The sequence below is a fragment of the Rissa tridactyla genome, chromosome 13 (assembly GCF_028500815.1).
Source record: "Rissa tridactyla isolate bRisTri1 chromosome 13, bRisTri1.patW.cur.20221130, whole genome shotgun sequence".
NCBI classification, from domain to species: domain Eukaryota; kingdom Metazoa; phylum Chordata; class Aves; order Charadriiformes; family Laridae; genus Rissa; species Rissa tridactyla.
This window is the reverse complement of record NC_071478.1, coordinates 2451981-2467778: the sequence shown is the minus strand read 5'-3', so window position 1 is coordinate 2467778 and position 15798 is coordinate 2451981. Positions and strand designations below refer to the sequence as shown.

Below are 15798 nucleotides of genomic sequence, written 5' to 3'. Positions count from 1 at the left end.
CCAGCGACACTGGGCAGAGTGCAAATAAATAGCGGCATGGGCACAGACCACGGTGGCAAACTGAGCAAATTGCTGCTAGACGCCCCGCTTCTGCGCACTCACCAGCCCCGGCTCCTGGGGAAGAGGATGGACAACAGAGGGAAACCTCAGTCACTCAGCAAGTGAGCCCCAGGCCTCCCAGTCACAGGCCGGATGGTCACACCTGAAAGCATTTGGGAACAGGATTTACCAGCTCATTGGCTGCCATCAGCAGGGCCTGCAGACTCAGCCATGCCTTGTGACAGAGACAACTTAGTATTCCAGCTGTGCATCTCAGCACCGCACAGTAGATCGAATACGCATTGGTAAATACCGCTTTTGGTGCAAGAGTCTACAGAGAAGTCATCAAGAGGAAAGGCAAATGTGCACAGCAAACAGTAAGTGCACTGGAGAACACAGCTGCAATACAAAGCATGTCCTTTCCCTTCTGACGCCAGCTCCAGGATGACTAATTCTGTGCAAGGATGCCAGTGAAGACCTTAGACGCCCTTCTTCCACAACTCTGAAACTGAAATAAAAGTAGGAGACAGACTGTCTGTCTTGCAAATCTGATACCCGCACACCCAGGTGCTCCTGTACCTCCCCCCCGCCCCAAACAGTCCTGTCACTGCTCTTCACACTAACTCAGCGTTTGCCCACCTCCAGTACAAGCACTCATCAGCTCTCATGAAGCCCCACTCACCATCCGCTGTCACACTCCCAGGCTGGGAACAGCCTCCCCTGTGCCCCACGTGTTCACAACAGCAGCAGATCCGAGTTCCTTGCCCAGACAGACTGGTCCTTCCCCAGGTTGCCGCTTAATGCCCAGCTTTTGGAGTAAAAATCCAGGGCCAGTGGGGGACAGATGCTGAGATCGGTTCCTGGCCAGATATTTTGCTCACTGTGTGTATTTGTCCAAGTTACCAACAGCAGCCTAAAGCTCTGTACATGGGGAATAAGATCTAGAAGAACATCAGGGAGAGACACCAAAACATAGACCAGCGATGCCTTCTAAGGAAGAGTAGGGCTTCTGAAATCAACCTAGATGGAAAGCATCCTCAGGTGCTGGCAAGCTCCCACCCCTCCACCAGCTATGCTCACAGCTCCTAGAGATTTGCTGCCAAGAGCCCACATCAGGCTTGTGTCAGCTTAAGCTTTGCCAGTCCGGCTTTCACAAGGTCTCACTGGCCCTTGCGAAGACTTGGCCACATGGAGTTATCAGACCAGGCTGCCTCATCTGCTGCCAAAACCAACAAGAACTGTTGCTTTTCCATATTTGGATTTCAGATGGCCCAGTACCTGGGAAGATCCCAATCACACAGGTTCCTTGGTGTCTCCTGGTTCCCTGTGGACTCATCACACCTGTGCTCAGCACCTGGGGTAGCCCAGAGGGTGGTCCCTGGCTGCAACCACTGCTGCACAGCACACCCGCTCCCACCACCTGTGCTGAAAGCATCTGCTTGCAGGGCCCTACCCAGCCACAACCTCAGACTATCATCCTTTTGTGCCAGAGGAGTTCCTGTGAGTCTACAAAGGGGCCATTTTACATTTTACATATCAATAACAAAGTACGTGACAATGCAAATGGCAGGAAAAGAGACAGAAGGGATGTGAAGGCTGAGCATCACCCAGCACACAAGGGAGGCTATGGCCAAATCCCAGGTTGCTGAGAAATGGATCTCTCGCCTCCAGAACTTGGACCAGCCTTCAGGCAGCCTTCCTGCCCGGAGAGGGCAAAGGCGGCTTCCCCTCCAAGAGGGGCGAGGGCTCCTAGGTAAGAGGAGCGTGGAGAAGAGAGTCTCAGAGGACTTTCTGCCCATCAGCGGAGAGAGACCCTTCCCACTGAAGAGCACACGCGACCTCATCTTCCCCCATCCCCAGTTCACCGGTGCCGGGGCACTGCCCCACACGCACCCCTCCCGGCTGCGCCCTGCCCACCACAAACCCCCTGCCCCATCCATGCTGGGGCTGGAGATCAGCCCCTCGCCTGCCACCCACACACCTCCCTGCGCCCCGCCGAGATGTGCTGGCCATCCGCGGGCAGGCACCGGGACACCCCGTGCCCCTCCACCTTGCCAAGGCTGAAACCACTCCCCACCCTGATCCCCTTTCAGCCTTCCAGCCCCTCTTCCTCCACGGATCGGATTGCAAACGGGGCTCTCGCACTAGCAGGTGAAGAACAGACAGCACGCTCAGTATGGTTATTTCCTCAGGAAAAAACACGGCTGAAAAACCCTCAGCAGTTTCCAAGCCTCTTCAGCAGCCCCCCAGCAGGACCCTCCTTGCTGTTACTTCAAGGACAGGAGCCAGGCCTGAGCCCAGCCACAAAGAACCAGCTTTCTCACCTCCCGCTCTTTTACAGATGTCTCAGGTCCCTTTCAGCTAAAAGTCTTTAAATGCAAGTTCCTCTCTGGTCTTTTTAAAAGGGCTGTAGCCCCTCACCTAACAGCTTGCCAGCAAGCTTTTTCCTTGCGCTTTTTGATCTAAATGCACCTCTTCCCGGCCGCGGCCATGCAGCACCCCGGGGAGCAGGGGTGGCTGCTCTCACGCTGAGCCCAACGTGAAGGCACTCTGGGGCTGGGAGAGCGCACGACGGATACACTTTGTCCACTTAGTCTTTATCAAGGGCATAATTTCAGGTGTTTTTGCAGATTAGAAAAAAGGGGATTTTATTTTACAGGAAGCAAGTCCAGGGCCAAAATCGTCCCTTGCATGTCATGTCCAGTAGCAGGGTCTCCTCTGTTCATTATACTCTTCAGCGTAACTTCTGCTCTGCAGCTCCTTTAATCACATGAGATATGGGAACAGAAAACTGTCATTGTTCCTCGGCCATGAACAATGCCATTTGTGGAGCCATGAGAAAGCGCAAGATGGATATAAAAAAGGCGGGCTCTTGTTTCCCCATAATCTCTTCTACAAACTGACAAAAGAGGGTTTTGTATAGAGAAAATTGTCACATACAGAAACAAAACAAAAATAGAGCATGCGAGCTGGGACCACTTTTATCTGGAGAGGCACCACAGGGAGATATGCCAAATGTGATTCATTTTAACAAGTTTAGCCCTTGAGAGACAAGAGCGGAGCCCCCGGTTAAGAATGAGGAGGTTAGGCAGGAGGGTCGGGGGCGAACACGGCCTGGCACAGCCAGGGAGGGTAAGTGACCCTGAAGTCTGCTTCCTCCCTTATTACAGGGGCAAGGAGCTCGGGCATGGGGCGGGCGTGCAGAAAAAGCAGACTGGGGAGGGGTGGGGATGGGTCTTTTTTACTGTGGTTAATTTTGTCAGGTTAGCCTGTGCATTGACTCGTTTACAGTGGAGTAATTAAAGTATATGAACAGATACAGAGGTTCTCGCTCTCCCATCCATAACGGGCGGCTAGCAACAATTAACCACATAACCCTTTGGGGAGGCTCTTCCCCTACACCGGCACCTGAGCAAACACCCCAGAGCTGCTGAGCAGCTGTTCGCAAAGCACCGAGAGGCTTTGGTAAAATATCATACACGCGCTCACATGTGCTTGGGACCGGCCCTCCCGCTCCCCAGGCTCTGCAGGTAGCAGAAAGACTCCGATCAATACAACCGCGAGACCCTTTGAATGAAATCAATGCAGCTGAACAAGCGTATAAGTCCTGGTGTCATCACATTATTTATTCCCCAAAGTCCCCATCCCGCTTCAGTCAGAGGAAGCACTCGAGTACATTCCCTCCCTTTGCTCTGCAGCAGGCAAATAAATCAGAGGCTCAGGTTCTGCTTCCCGATCTACGAGGGCATTACAAACTGCTGGCACCACGCACCCTGCTAAGCGCCACCGATTCGGGACGAGCAGAGGTAACAGGGACGGCGGCACCGGGGCTGTCACCCAGAGAAGGTGAGGCCAGCACACTCGTGCAAGCGGCTCTGTGCCTGCGCTCCTCGCAGGTTCTCCTCCTCCAGCTCTTCACTGCCTCCCCGGGATGTCCCTCTGTTCACTGCCTCCTTTCAAGCCATTGTTAGTCTATTAAGTGCTTTTTAAGAGATGGAATTTGTGCCCCAGGAGAATGAGCTGCAGAGAAAGAGCTCCACAGTCCTGGTGGCCTCGCAGCACCAGCCAAATGTCACATCCAGGCCCAGCAGGCAGTGGCATGGAAGCGACCAGGGCTGTCCCCCGCCGTGCCTCCAAAGAATGGGTGAGAGATGGGCACAGCCCCACCGCTGCGTTGCCCGCCCTCCATGGAGGAGCCGCAGTCGAGCTGCAGCACCAATAAAACCGTGGGGCACGACAGGAGATGGCCATGGGGCCAGGCGGCTGAGCCACCTCCAGAGCAGGAGGGAGAGCCGTGGAGGTACAGCGTGGCCAGCCCTGGCCCAGCCCTTGAGCCAGCAGGAGCCGAGCAGGGCTCAGGCAGCTCCAGACCTCCGCCTGCTCTCCTGGCCACCAGCAAGGGCCACGTGCAGGGAGATGCCTCCCCCAGGCTCACACGCCCACAAAGCCCACCAAGAGCAGCCGCCAGGTGTGTCCTTCCCTCCTGTCACCCGCAATGGCACAGCTCACGCCAGGAAGGGACCGACAGGGCTCCTCGGTGTGACCATCTCCCCTCCACACCAGCCCTGGCCTGAGCACAGCGCCCGCGGGGCCCCCAGCCGGGTGCCGCAGGGCCGTGGGAGCGGAGGAGAACCTTCCAGAGCAGCGGCTCCACCATCACAGACAGGGAGCTCAAACACTCCCACCCTGGAGACGCTGTAGGTGCCCAGAAACACCTGCGGGGTCCTCCCTTGCTCTGCTTTCACATATGGTAAAATGTAGTTTAAGTGACTCATGATATATTTGTTTTTTTCCAGGTCCAACAATGCTGGGGAGCCGATCCTCAACAACAGTGGGCTGTGCAGTAATTCGTAAGCAGACCGTCATCTGAAGGCCCTTCCACCAGCAAAGCAGCAGCTCAGGGCTCACCGGGGGCATTTTGAAGTGTGTCGTTGGGCTGGGGATGCAGGAGAGCTGGGCATGCACTGCCGTCCCCAAGCCCGCCTTGGCCAGCAGCCCTGCTCCCCTCTGCAGCCTGCAACCCCGAGGACAGGGAAAGCAACCACCTCCCCAGCGCATCATCACAGCCCTCCGCTTCTCCCATGTCACCTTGGACCTTCCTCGTTCACCCTCCTGGCATCAGCACCCCCAGACCTCAGACGGAGGGAAGGTCTCCTGGAAATTCCCACTCGCTGCCAAGGATCATCAGCAGCACAAGAAATTGTCCACAACTTGCCCAACATGAATAACCATGTGTTCCGCATACTTCCACGCGGGTTTTAAACTCATTGCCTGAAGGCTCTGAAGGTGACTCATGTCTCAAAGCCTCCTGTACTGGCAGTCTCTCACACACGCTGCACACACGTTTGCTTTTTTCAGGTTAATCCGTATTCCCACCTATGAACAAGTGACAAGAGCCTCGCTTGCCACCTTCACCCGATCGAGTCAGCCAAATCCCCAGTCAAAAGCCACGTCACAAATTAGGTTATTTAGGATTCCTAACCAACGCTATTAACTAAATCCCTAACACTGTTAATTATGTTTCCTATCACCAATTTACAAAGCAACTCTATTGATCTTGCCCCTACTCTGCAAATTACAAAGAAATGACCAGAATTAAAAACCAAACATCCAGGAGGGAGATTTCCCCCCCAGTAGAGAGGAGGCCTGGCTGGGTCCTCACAAGGAAAGCACAAAGACAGGCTGGTCTGGAGGCACTGGCTCCCATGGAGGCTGTCCCGCCGGCCACCCTGCGGAACTGCGACACGAAGCCAAGAGGGAGGCTACAAAACCAAGTCAGGGCCAGCCAAGGAAATAATTTCAAATCAAGGGACCAATGAGAAAACAACACAGCAACTATACCCGCTCCATCAAGGCACCAGCCACATTCTCACGGCCACCAGCCGCCACCGAAACCCAGCCGAGCCACCGGTCCATCTCACCTCAGCACTGCACTCTCTTGCCATAAATCCCCCTGGAAGAAAGTCTGCATGTTGCCGTTTTTTATTTGGGCAACGAAGTGGAGGTCTGAGGGGCAATATATTTTTTTAGTTGTGGTTATAGCTTGGAATTAATGATCTTCCCACAAGCACGAAGCTAACCTGGGGTAGAAGGAGCACTTTCCATTATCTTACTGAGAAAAATGCCACAGAAAACATCATTTTAAGCACACAGCACAGGCAGGTAACCTGGGAATACCAGGGAAATTATAATTAGTTGTTCAGAGAAGTGCAAAAGTTCAATTTGAAACCGAGGGGAAGTTTCCTCATTCCTCAACTGGGCAAATCCCCACTGCAGTCCCCTGTGACCCTCTGGGAACGCAGCCACAGCGGCCGCATGGCCAAGGTCAGCACTGCCCTTGCTCCGCTTCGTGACAGCCACGGCTCCACGGGGCTGAGGATCCGCGAGCACCCGGCTCTCACCGACGCCTGCCAGGAGCTGAGGTTAGCCCTAAAACCTAACACTCATTTTCATGTCATTTGCTCTGGTAGGAAAAGGCGTTCTTTGTGATTAGCTCTATCAAACCCTGTGCACATCGATCTCATTACAGCCAGAAAGCTCATTTAGACCTTCAACAACAAGGGGAAATGAACGGTGATTCCGAGCACAGCCCACCAGCAGACCACAAATCCTCTTACTCTGAGGATACAGTTCATATTACATCCAAGCAAGAAATCTATCAAGTCACTTTAATTAATTCCCCTCCTCCAAAACGCTTGTGTGTGCATTGGAAAGGTCACACCCTCCTGCCAGGTAGCCCTGTCTGTCCCCCAGCACCTCCAGCTCACACCCTGGAAGCCACCCGGCCACAGACACGGCAGCGAAGGGCAGTGAGGGTCCCCGGAGCTGCACCACCGGTCCAGTGCAGCAAAGGTGGCTAATGGTGGCCCAGATGCATTAGGCAAAGCACCGCCAGCAGGTCAAAGGAGGGCGAGCGCTGCCACGCGTCTCACACCAGGTGCCCGACCAGCAGCTGCTGGCCACAGGGTGATGGGGCACATGGCCACGCTCCCACCATGGTCTCTCCCTGCCTTGGCCACAGGGACCACTTCAGGCAGGTGAAGACTAAAGCGAGGTAGGGGCTCTCCCACGCATCTTACGCTGGGGATGGCTGCAGGAACGTGCCAGGGCAGAGCACATTGCACTGAAGAGCACCTATGGAGGATCGCTCCTCCCTTTACTAGGCTGTACAGAATTTTTCCTGTATTTCTTTCACAATTTTATTTTATTTTTTTAATATTTCCCCATCCACTTACAGCTGCAGGTAACAAAGCCTGCAACACACCACCCAGGACCACTCACCCAGACTTGGGAAAGATGAGCCCAACCAGAACAGGGGCAAAGCAACTAGGATTGACAAAGCACTGCAGAACCAACCCCAGGAGAGATGCTAGCACTGCCCAGCTTCAAAAATGAGTGTGTTTGGACGCTTCACTGACAGTACAGAAAAAGAAAACCACTGGGAAAGAGAAGCCTTATGGAAACTGAAGGGATGGAAACTGTCATGGGAACACAGAGGGAGGAGCAGGCCAGGAATAAACCCAGGCTGGAGATCAGCAGGAAGCTTCTAGCAACTGGAATGAGAATGTTCCAGAACAGAATGTCATTTTTGCCCCTTCTTTCCACATAGACTTCGTGCAGTGTCGGTGGAAACTGCAGACCCACGGCAGCACACGCTGGACCTGTGTGCCTAAGGACCCTCTGAACCTGCTCATACCCCTTCGTTAGCACATTTATCTTACGGGCATCCACTAGACGCCATACTCTAAGAAGACAGATTAGGCAGACAGAAACACCTGTGATTTCACAAAGGAGAATTTACACCATAAATCTGTCTGTCCGGACATACAGGCTGTGTTCAGAACCATAACATCCAAACAAATTCCCAAGTGTCTCAAATTGATATCAACTGATCCCAAAAGGCTGACAGACAGGGGGCTACAGGAGGAAGCCCAGGAGATGTTTTGCCAGATTTTAGAAACAAAACTTTCCTAAATATCATGAATCATGAAAAAATCCTTGCGGCTGCTAACACACTGGCAAAGCAGAAAGATTACGGCACCCACTACGCTGCTCCCCTGCACACTCAGCCAGTTGGGTTTTCATTACAAATACATTCAGCATCTCATTACTGTCCATCACGAGGGCTCCAACGCCAAGACCGGCTTCACTTAAGCAGCGTGAGCCTTGCACTGCGCTTCCTAATGCGGCTGGATTAATGGGAAAAACATCTTAGGGAACATCCTCACCAAACAGAGGAAAACAGTAACATCCTCTGACAGTTCTTAGGCAGCAAGGCACAGATCCCTAAAGGGAGAGAAGTTCAAAGAATCTCAAGACCTGATGGGGCAGGGACCTCGTGAAAGACTGTTCGTGACATGCCTTCCTCTCTGCAAAAGGATCTCACAGCTTGAGCTGCAGGAACGGGAGGTGCATTTCCACTCTGCAGACATGATTTCACATGAAAAGAAGATGGTACAATGTCAAACTCTCAGCACTGCGGAGCGAGAACAAAAGTAAGGTGGAAAAAATACAAGTGTAAAATACAAACACAAGAACTAAATCACAGTAATCCAGTATGCTAGAAATTTTTAAGAAAAGAAACCTCTGTTAGCTGAAGGACAAATATTTACTGTCATTAGGAAAAGCATTCAAAATACAGACGACAGAGACAGACTGCTGTCATTATGTTACAAACTACCTTTACGTTACGCTTTCTCAGAGCCATGAAAAGGACTTCAGGGGCTCAAGTCAGCTGTGTTAACCAAAAAAGATCCAATTTTTAAAGCTGTTGTCTTGCTTCACCGGGCACCTTCTCATAAAACATGAAAAGAAATAATTAACTGTTAAAGCGGAGGGTCTGGAGCCAGAGCTTCCAGCTGCCAGGCTTCTGGAAAGGCGTATCAGTAAATGTCTTGGATTGCAATGGTTATTGGCGACAAGGTGCATCAAACTCGCCCCTTACTGCTTCATTAGTGGCGAGAACAGCGGGAGTGGAGGGGCAGAAAATTTGCTCCACTCCTCATTGCCTTTCCTGTGACGTTTGCAGGACAGTCTGGCCCTGATACAAGACACTCGTGTCCCATTCTGGGAAACATCCAGCTCCTTTTCCTGAAGGCACTTTGCAGCTCAGAAGCAGTCCCTCTCTCCATACCTGCATTGTCCTGCTTTCCAAATGGAAAATTCCTGGTTCAAAACAGGCCTGTTGGAAGACCAGTTATCTTCTGTGCAGCATACAGAGATGCCTTTAGATCGAAAGGTCACGGCCGATCACCTAGAAAGCCACTAGCTCTTTGCAACTTGAAAGTTTGGAACAAGCCACCCCTATACCGTATATGACAGAAAAATCCTGTCCATGAGGTAAAACCCCGCAGCTTTCTGCTCCTTCCTAACAGTGCACAAGCTCAACCTCAAACAAATTGTCTGTTTTGCCCTTTTGGCCTTTCTAAGAGGTTGGTCTAAAAGGCTAAGTTAGGCTTTAGCCCAAAAAGTTTAGTTTCATAAAGGAACAGCAATGGGAGCTCCTGCTGCGGTGCATGGGAAGAGAGGAACAAAAGGGTATAATTTCAAATTTTTCCTGTGAGGCTACAGCTTGTGAGGACGGTGTTACAGAAACTGGATGCTTGCAGAGCTTATATGATAATTGACATCATACCTGGCATTAAGATAAGCAGCAGAATGCATAGCCCATTGGGAGTGCTCCTCCAAGGCATGTCCCATTAAGTGCAATAAACAATACAATTACTCAATACTCATACCTCAGAGGGGAAAAAAAGCCATTCACACAATTAATAAACGTTAAGAGCTGCCATTATCACTTTCCGCAACACAGGGCCCCCAAATTTACAGGACGAAAACTTGTGCCAACACATCAAGAACAAGGCAAATATGTGCAACAGTGCTTAACTTCCATGAACCCTGGCCATCTTCCAGGTGAGGTGGCTTCTCCGAATGCTGCTCCGTGACCATAGGCCAGTCACTAATGCAGGGACCACTCACCAGAGCCACCTAGGAGCCAGCTGTTGCCTTGATGCGCATGAGCGAAACCTAGGCAGGACTGCACAACACCGCTCACCTCGGGCGGTTTGCGTAGAGGCGCCGGAGGGCTGATGAGGACAGCCCTGGTGGCAGCTGTCCCCAGGCGCGAGGATTACTGCATCCACAGTGGGACGCAGCATGTACGTGAGCCAGCCCGGGCACGGCGTGAGCCTGGACCGCAGGGCTGGGTGCCCTGTTATCCCCCTCAGATACCGTCAGCATTCCTAAGACTAATTTCTGTGGAGAACTTCAGCCTGTGTGTGTAAACAGAAATAAAAGCAAGCAGTGAGAGGATTTCACACCAAACTGTCTGCCTACCGTCCGGTTAACCTATGCACGCCATAAGCTTAGCCCTAACTGTTAGACACAGCTCACTCTAAATAATTAGACTCGCCAAACCTGCAGGAAAACGTTGTGGTGGGAGCAGCTACCAGCCAATGCAAAGGAAAAAAAAAAAACATCTTTATTCTACTGGCTCTCACAATACAGCCGAGGCCCTTTATGGTAACTTCCATGGCGTTAGTGGATTTGGCAGGATCTAGTTACACAGCCCTTTCCCCCTTGTGCAGTGAACCAGAACCTTTCCACTGAATTCATCAGACTCCCTCCCAAGTGTCCCGCTCCGGGAAGGAACAAATTCCCACCTCTGCGGGAGGAGAGGTGCTGTGCCTGATCGCACACTGGGTGACAATCCGACTGGGTGCTGTGTGTACCCTCACAGCTTGCCCAACATCAGCAAGAACTGCCCCAGGGAAACGAGAACCTGCAGCTCCAAACGTACACGCAGGGCGCCACAGCTCCTGAAACAGGAAAACATTGTAAAATTAAAATCTGTTTCCCCGCTTTGCCTTCTCCAAAACTTAAGGAATGGTATTCTAAGTATTATCCTTTATGATGGAAGAACCAGGCATTAAGATGGCAAGTGATGGACAGGCAGCCTCTGCAGGCAGAGTGTAATGGCACACAGCAAGGCTGCTGCACAGAAAAGCCATTTAGGTGAGTCACTGCAGACTTTCGTATGCCGTTTCCTTAGATGAACGTGCAGCCTTTAGCTGTGTGCCTCCCACATTCTTCCCAGATAAGTTTCCTCTGCACTCTTTGGACCTTCTTATCAGCCACATGATCCACCAGGTCTTACTTGCAGGATGTGAGCCAGACTCCTGCTGATTCCCTTCTTGGCGAAGGCATGACCCTGCCTGAGGGATGCAAAGCAGAACGGTCAGCCACGCAGGGTGGGAGCGCACCAAATCTGCACCAAGGGTGGCAGCTCCGAAGGTACATTTCCATAGCTTGCATTTCCATAGCGTCACACTGGCAAAGAAAGGAGAGCGCTAGGGAAAGGCTGGCTCGGCAAGGTTGAGAAGAAGGCTTTCCTCTACCAGCCTTTCAGATACAGAGGTCGCGGGCTCGCAAGGGTCAGCAACCCCTCTTAATATTCACCAAAGTAGCAACAACAAAGGCAAGCTGGGGAAAGGGAAGCGTTCCTGCGGAGTCCCATCTTCACTCTGGATACCACTCTACAATGAAGTTATTTCAAACCGCCCATAGGTTAAGCTACGGCTTTCATCCCAATAGCAAAGTCCCCGCTGAGCTCTGCCTGCAAAGGCACATCAAGCCGAGACACTCAGATGACATCTAACCTCACCCAGCTCGCTGCAGCAGCCACCTTTCTCAGCCAGGCTGGTAATTTAGATAACAGAAGAGAGTGTGTCAAATGCATAACATTTAATAAGACCAGAAGAAGGTCAACAGCCCCGTCTGAGCAGCACTTTAAAAGCTCCCATCTGATATAAATGTTATCTTGGACATCAGCACTGCTTGGTAAATAAAAAGACAAGTTCCACCTTCCAAAGCAAATTACGTGAATGCTGCTTGGCCTTGATGATGATTCCTAGGAGGCAACTCTCTCATTATTTCCCCTTCGTACACCTGGGCATTAACCAGAAAGCCAAGGTCACTTATTGCTTTCTCATTCAAACAATCTGGATTATGTCTCCCTGAAATCATTACCGCGTTGTGACAGCAGCTGGGAAGCCCAGCGAAAGATCTTCCCTCTGCCGTTGCGCAGCTGCCAGGAGCGCGCCTGGGATGCGAGCAGCAGAGCGGCCCGGCCACGGCCACGAGCAGCGCGTTGGGACGCAGTGGCAAACACAGCAGCTGACTGTCCCACCAGAATGAGCGAATTCTCTCTCTTAGATTTGGTGCTTGCGTGATGACCGAAATTCTTCCAGGTCTTGACACCATGTAACACCCGCACTTTAAAGCCAACCAAAGCTTTAAAGTCAACAAACCTGCAGAGAACTGGCACGCAGGAGTATTCCCTTCCCAAACCATGTTTCTCTAGAACCAAAGAGGTGGCTGTCACTGAAACAGGTCACCTACCTTTTTTCTTTCCGTGGGTTTCCATCGCACATCGAGCACTGGAGAGAGGGACGTGGCCAGCATTGCCCCCACCCATGCCAGACCCAATGGGGAGTGGTGGAGGGGGCAGTGCTCCTGCCCCCGCACCCTCTGTGCCACCACACACCATGTCACCCACTTGGGCACTGCGTCAGCAGCGAGCACTTCACATCCCCCTCGTGCCTTGCTGAGGCAGGCAGAGCCGTGAGAGCACATGAGGAGTTAAGCTTTCTCTTACAAAATGTGTAAAGATGTGGTCTGCACACTTGGTGAGCTGCAGCGTTTGTGGGCCAAAACATTTTGCTGCATATTTCTGAAATTATTTGTCAGAAAAGAACGTCAGTGACATAGAAAATCAGTTGCAGATGTAACCTTTTCAAGCATCAATAATAACTTAAGACATTTGAAACTAAATCTTAACTCACAAGTGACTACATCACACGGGGTAGTTTCTGAGGCAAGGGCTAGCAGATCAGATGCAGAACTGTAACGGATCCCAGCAATGGTGCCCCCCTCCAGCTCTCCCACTTAGCAAAGCACAATTCAATTCCTGCATTTGCCAAAGCTGCTTCCCTTCCTGGGACCTTTTTTCCTGATTCCCAGGCTGCTCCTGGACCCAGCGGGCACTCTGGGGTGGGAAAAGAGGCTTCCAGACCAGGTGCAATAGCCAAGTCCCCCAGCGCGCCGAGATGAGGATGGCCAGAGCGCTTTCTCTGAGGTGTAGCGCAAAGGCAAAGGCACTTTGCAAGAAAGACTCGTGTTTTATCACTTCATCATTCACCCCCCCACTGCCACAGCGGCCAGTCCACACCCCAAACTCCTTGGGCTATGAAAGAATTGCTTCGTCAGCCACACGAAGGATGAGGACCCTCGCTAGAATGCACGGATGTGCGCGCTGCAGCGGTGCTACAGACGACGAAGGACGTCTGTGTTTCAGTACAGGCAGCGGCATCCTCTGTTCTGCGCACTCGTGGCACGGGCACATCTGCAGCTCGAAGTCGGATGGAACCGTCACTTCTACGGCTCTCCTGACACGGCCAGATAGCCAGTGCTGCCACCACACTGATATTCCCGTAATGAATATCACCACTGTGTTCTCAGAGGCACATGCTTAAGGAATTTAACTACTTTAATACAATGGGCTCAAATTGCCAAGAATGTTTGTGCATCAGTGTGAAATCAGAAATTCGGGGAGGGGGTGCTTTATCTGTCAAAGGCCAACATCAGGGGGCTGACAGAGCAGACAGTGGGAAGCTGGATTGCATTTGATACGCATCAGCCCATCAAACACAAACAGCCTTTAAAGTGCTGAAAGGCCGAGCCAGCCCCGTTACGGGCTGGAATGGCCCCTCCGGGCTCCGACCGGGAACGCTCCCTGCGAGCCGAGCTGGGTTGGTGGGTCTCCTGGCCCGATCTTTGCACCATAAATCACAGAAAAAGGGATACTTCTTAACAGCTCAAATTAAGATAAAATGCCTTCATTGTCAGGCCGGCAGCTACCTGTGCTGTCCCCTGTGTTATTTCCAAGCTCCCAGGCCCCAGCCGTGGAGGGCACGGGATGCCCTGCCCGGGGATGCTCCAGCCATGTGGATGGCAGACCTGCTGCACCCAGGCTGGCCTCCTGCCCAGCTGGGCCAGCAACTGGGCCAGTTACCGTCAGTTAATGACTGTTCAACAACAGCTGGCTCAGGATGGAGAGCAACAACGCCCCAGTCCACCCCGTGGGCCGTTGGTCCATGAGGGAGGCCAACCCCAAACCAAGATCCTGCCGAGATGAGCAGACATCAGCCAAGTGTGGCCTGGGCAGGGGGTGGCAGCCCTTGCAGCCGTCCCCAGCACAGGCAGCTCCTGTGGCCATCACCCACAGCCGGCTCGGGGGGCTCGCCAGTCCTGGGGCCGGCTGGGGACCAGCGAGCGCGCTCCCGCTGCCTCCCAGACATCCCTCTGCAGTCCTGCTGGAGGGTTACCAGTGCCTGAAAAGAGCTGAACTTCAATTATTCCAGGGGAAAAAAAAAAACCACAACAACACAAAACCCTTGCCTTCAGATTAATCCCCAGACCTCCACCCTGAAAAGATCCTTTCTGCAGCCCCCCCGCTGCTGAGCTCGGCCCCGGCACCTGGGCCCTGGCCCTGCAGCACAGACCGCCCTCGGGGCTTCTCCAAGGGGCTCCGCAGCAGAGGGGAATAAATAACGTAGCCCCAACATGTAAAAAATAGGCTTTTCTTACAAAGCAAAATCTCAGATGATAAGTGAAGGAAAAGGAAGCAGGGGGGGAACACGCCTGAGCGACCCCTCCTAACCACCTCCAGCCCGGCACAGCGTCACTCAGCCGAGCAGGGTGCACGGCAAATAATACCGGCTCTGCCGTCGCCCCCGCCCCGGCACCGAGACCCCACGCACCAGGGAATGCAGGGGAACAGATGGATTTTCCATGGGAAGGAGCTGCGACTGCTCCTTCCAGTCAAACATGTCAGCCCCGCGGAGCCATGTGTGCAAAGCATTAAACCCGCTCCCTTTGCTAGGACAGCAGCGCCGGGAGAGGGTTTTTTGGGATATTCAGAAGGAAGTGCCCCGTGGCCTGGCACAAGGCAGCGATTCACAGTCGCCCAAAGCTGGAGGCCAAGCTCACCGTTTCTGTGTACACAAACAACCAAGGTTTTTCCTCTTCCAGGTGCTTCTCATCAATGAGACGGAGCAATGGTAAAATATTAAATTGCATGGAAGCAGCAGTAATCTCTCAACACAATGGGCTGCCTTCACTAGGGCTTGTAAGCGAGAGCCTTGATAAGGTGTATCACGCTTACAAGGCAAACACGTTTCGGAGGTTATTCACACGCGGCACAAGCTGCTGGGGTTATTTCAGGCCGAAAGCCATGCAGAGCGTTGTGCTAGACACGGGGAGATCTCAGAGCTGAGGGTATCAGCCATTAATTAGGGAAACTGGCAACTCCTAATCTCCCCACATCAAGAATAAGGAACCTTGAGGGTCCACGAATTGAGATCGTTTGATTTAATCACAAATATAACACACGTCTCTCTATCTTTATTAACCTTGGAAATTTGAATAGTTTAAAACAGCCTGAAAAGCAGCCCCTGCTGCATTTGCTCACAGAGCTGCTGGGAGAGAAGGCCTCGGCAGACGTGGTATTTGCTCATAAGGGATTTCAGCCTTAAATCACCAACCGTTTGCCCAATATCACGGCAGAGCAGGCGAGGAGCACAGCACAAAGCCTGGCACACGCAGGGGCACGGGCACTGCTGCTGCAATCCAAATCCAGCATCTCTCAGCCCCACCATGACACAGAAGGAGCCAAGATCTCCTCAACCCAAAATGCTCACA

At 52.5% G+C, this 15798-nt stretch overlaps 1 protein-coding gene across 3 annotated transcripts in view; it reads right to left on the bottom strand.

Annotated features, from left to right (window-relative positions):
* Positions 1–15798, bottom strand: part of MN1 (MN1 proto-oncogene, transcriptional regulator) — a 111019-nt gene that overhangs the window by 47590 nt on the left and 47631 nt on the right. The window lies entirely within an intron of this gene.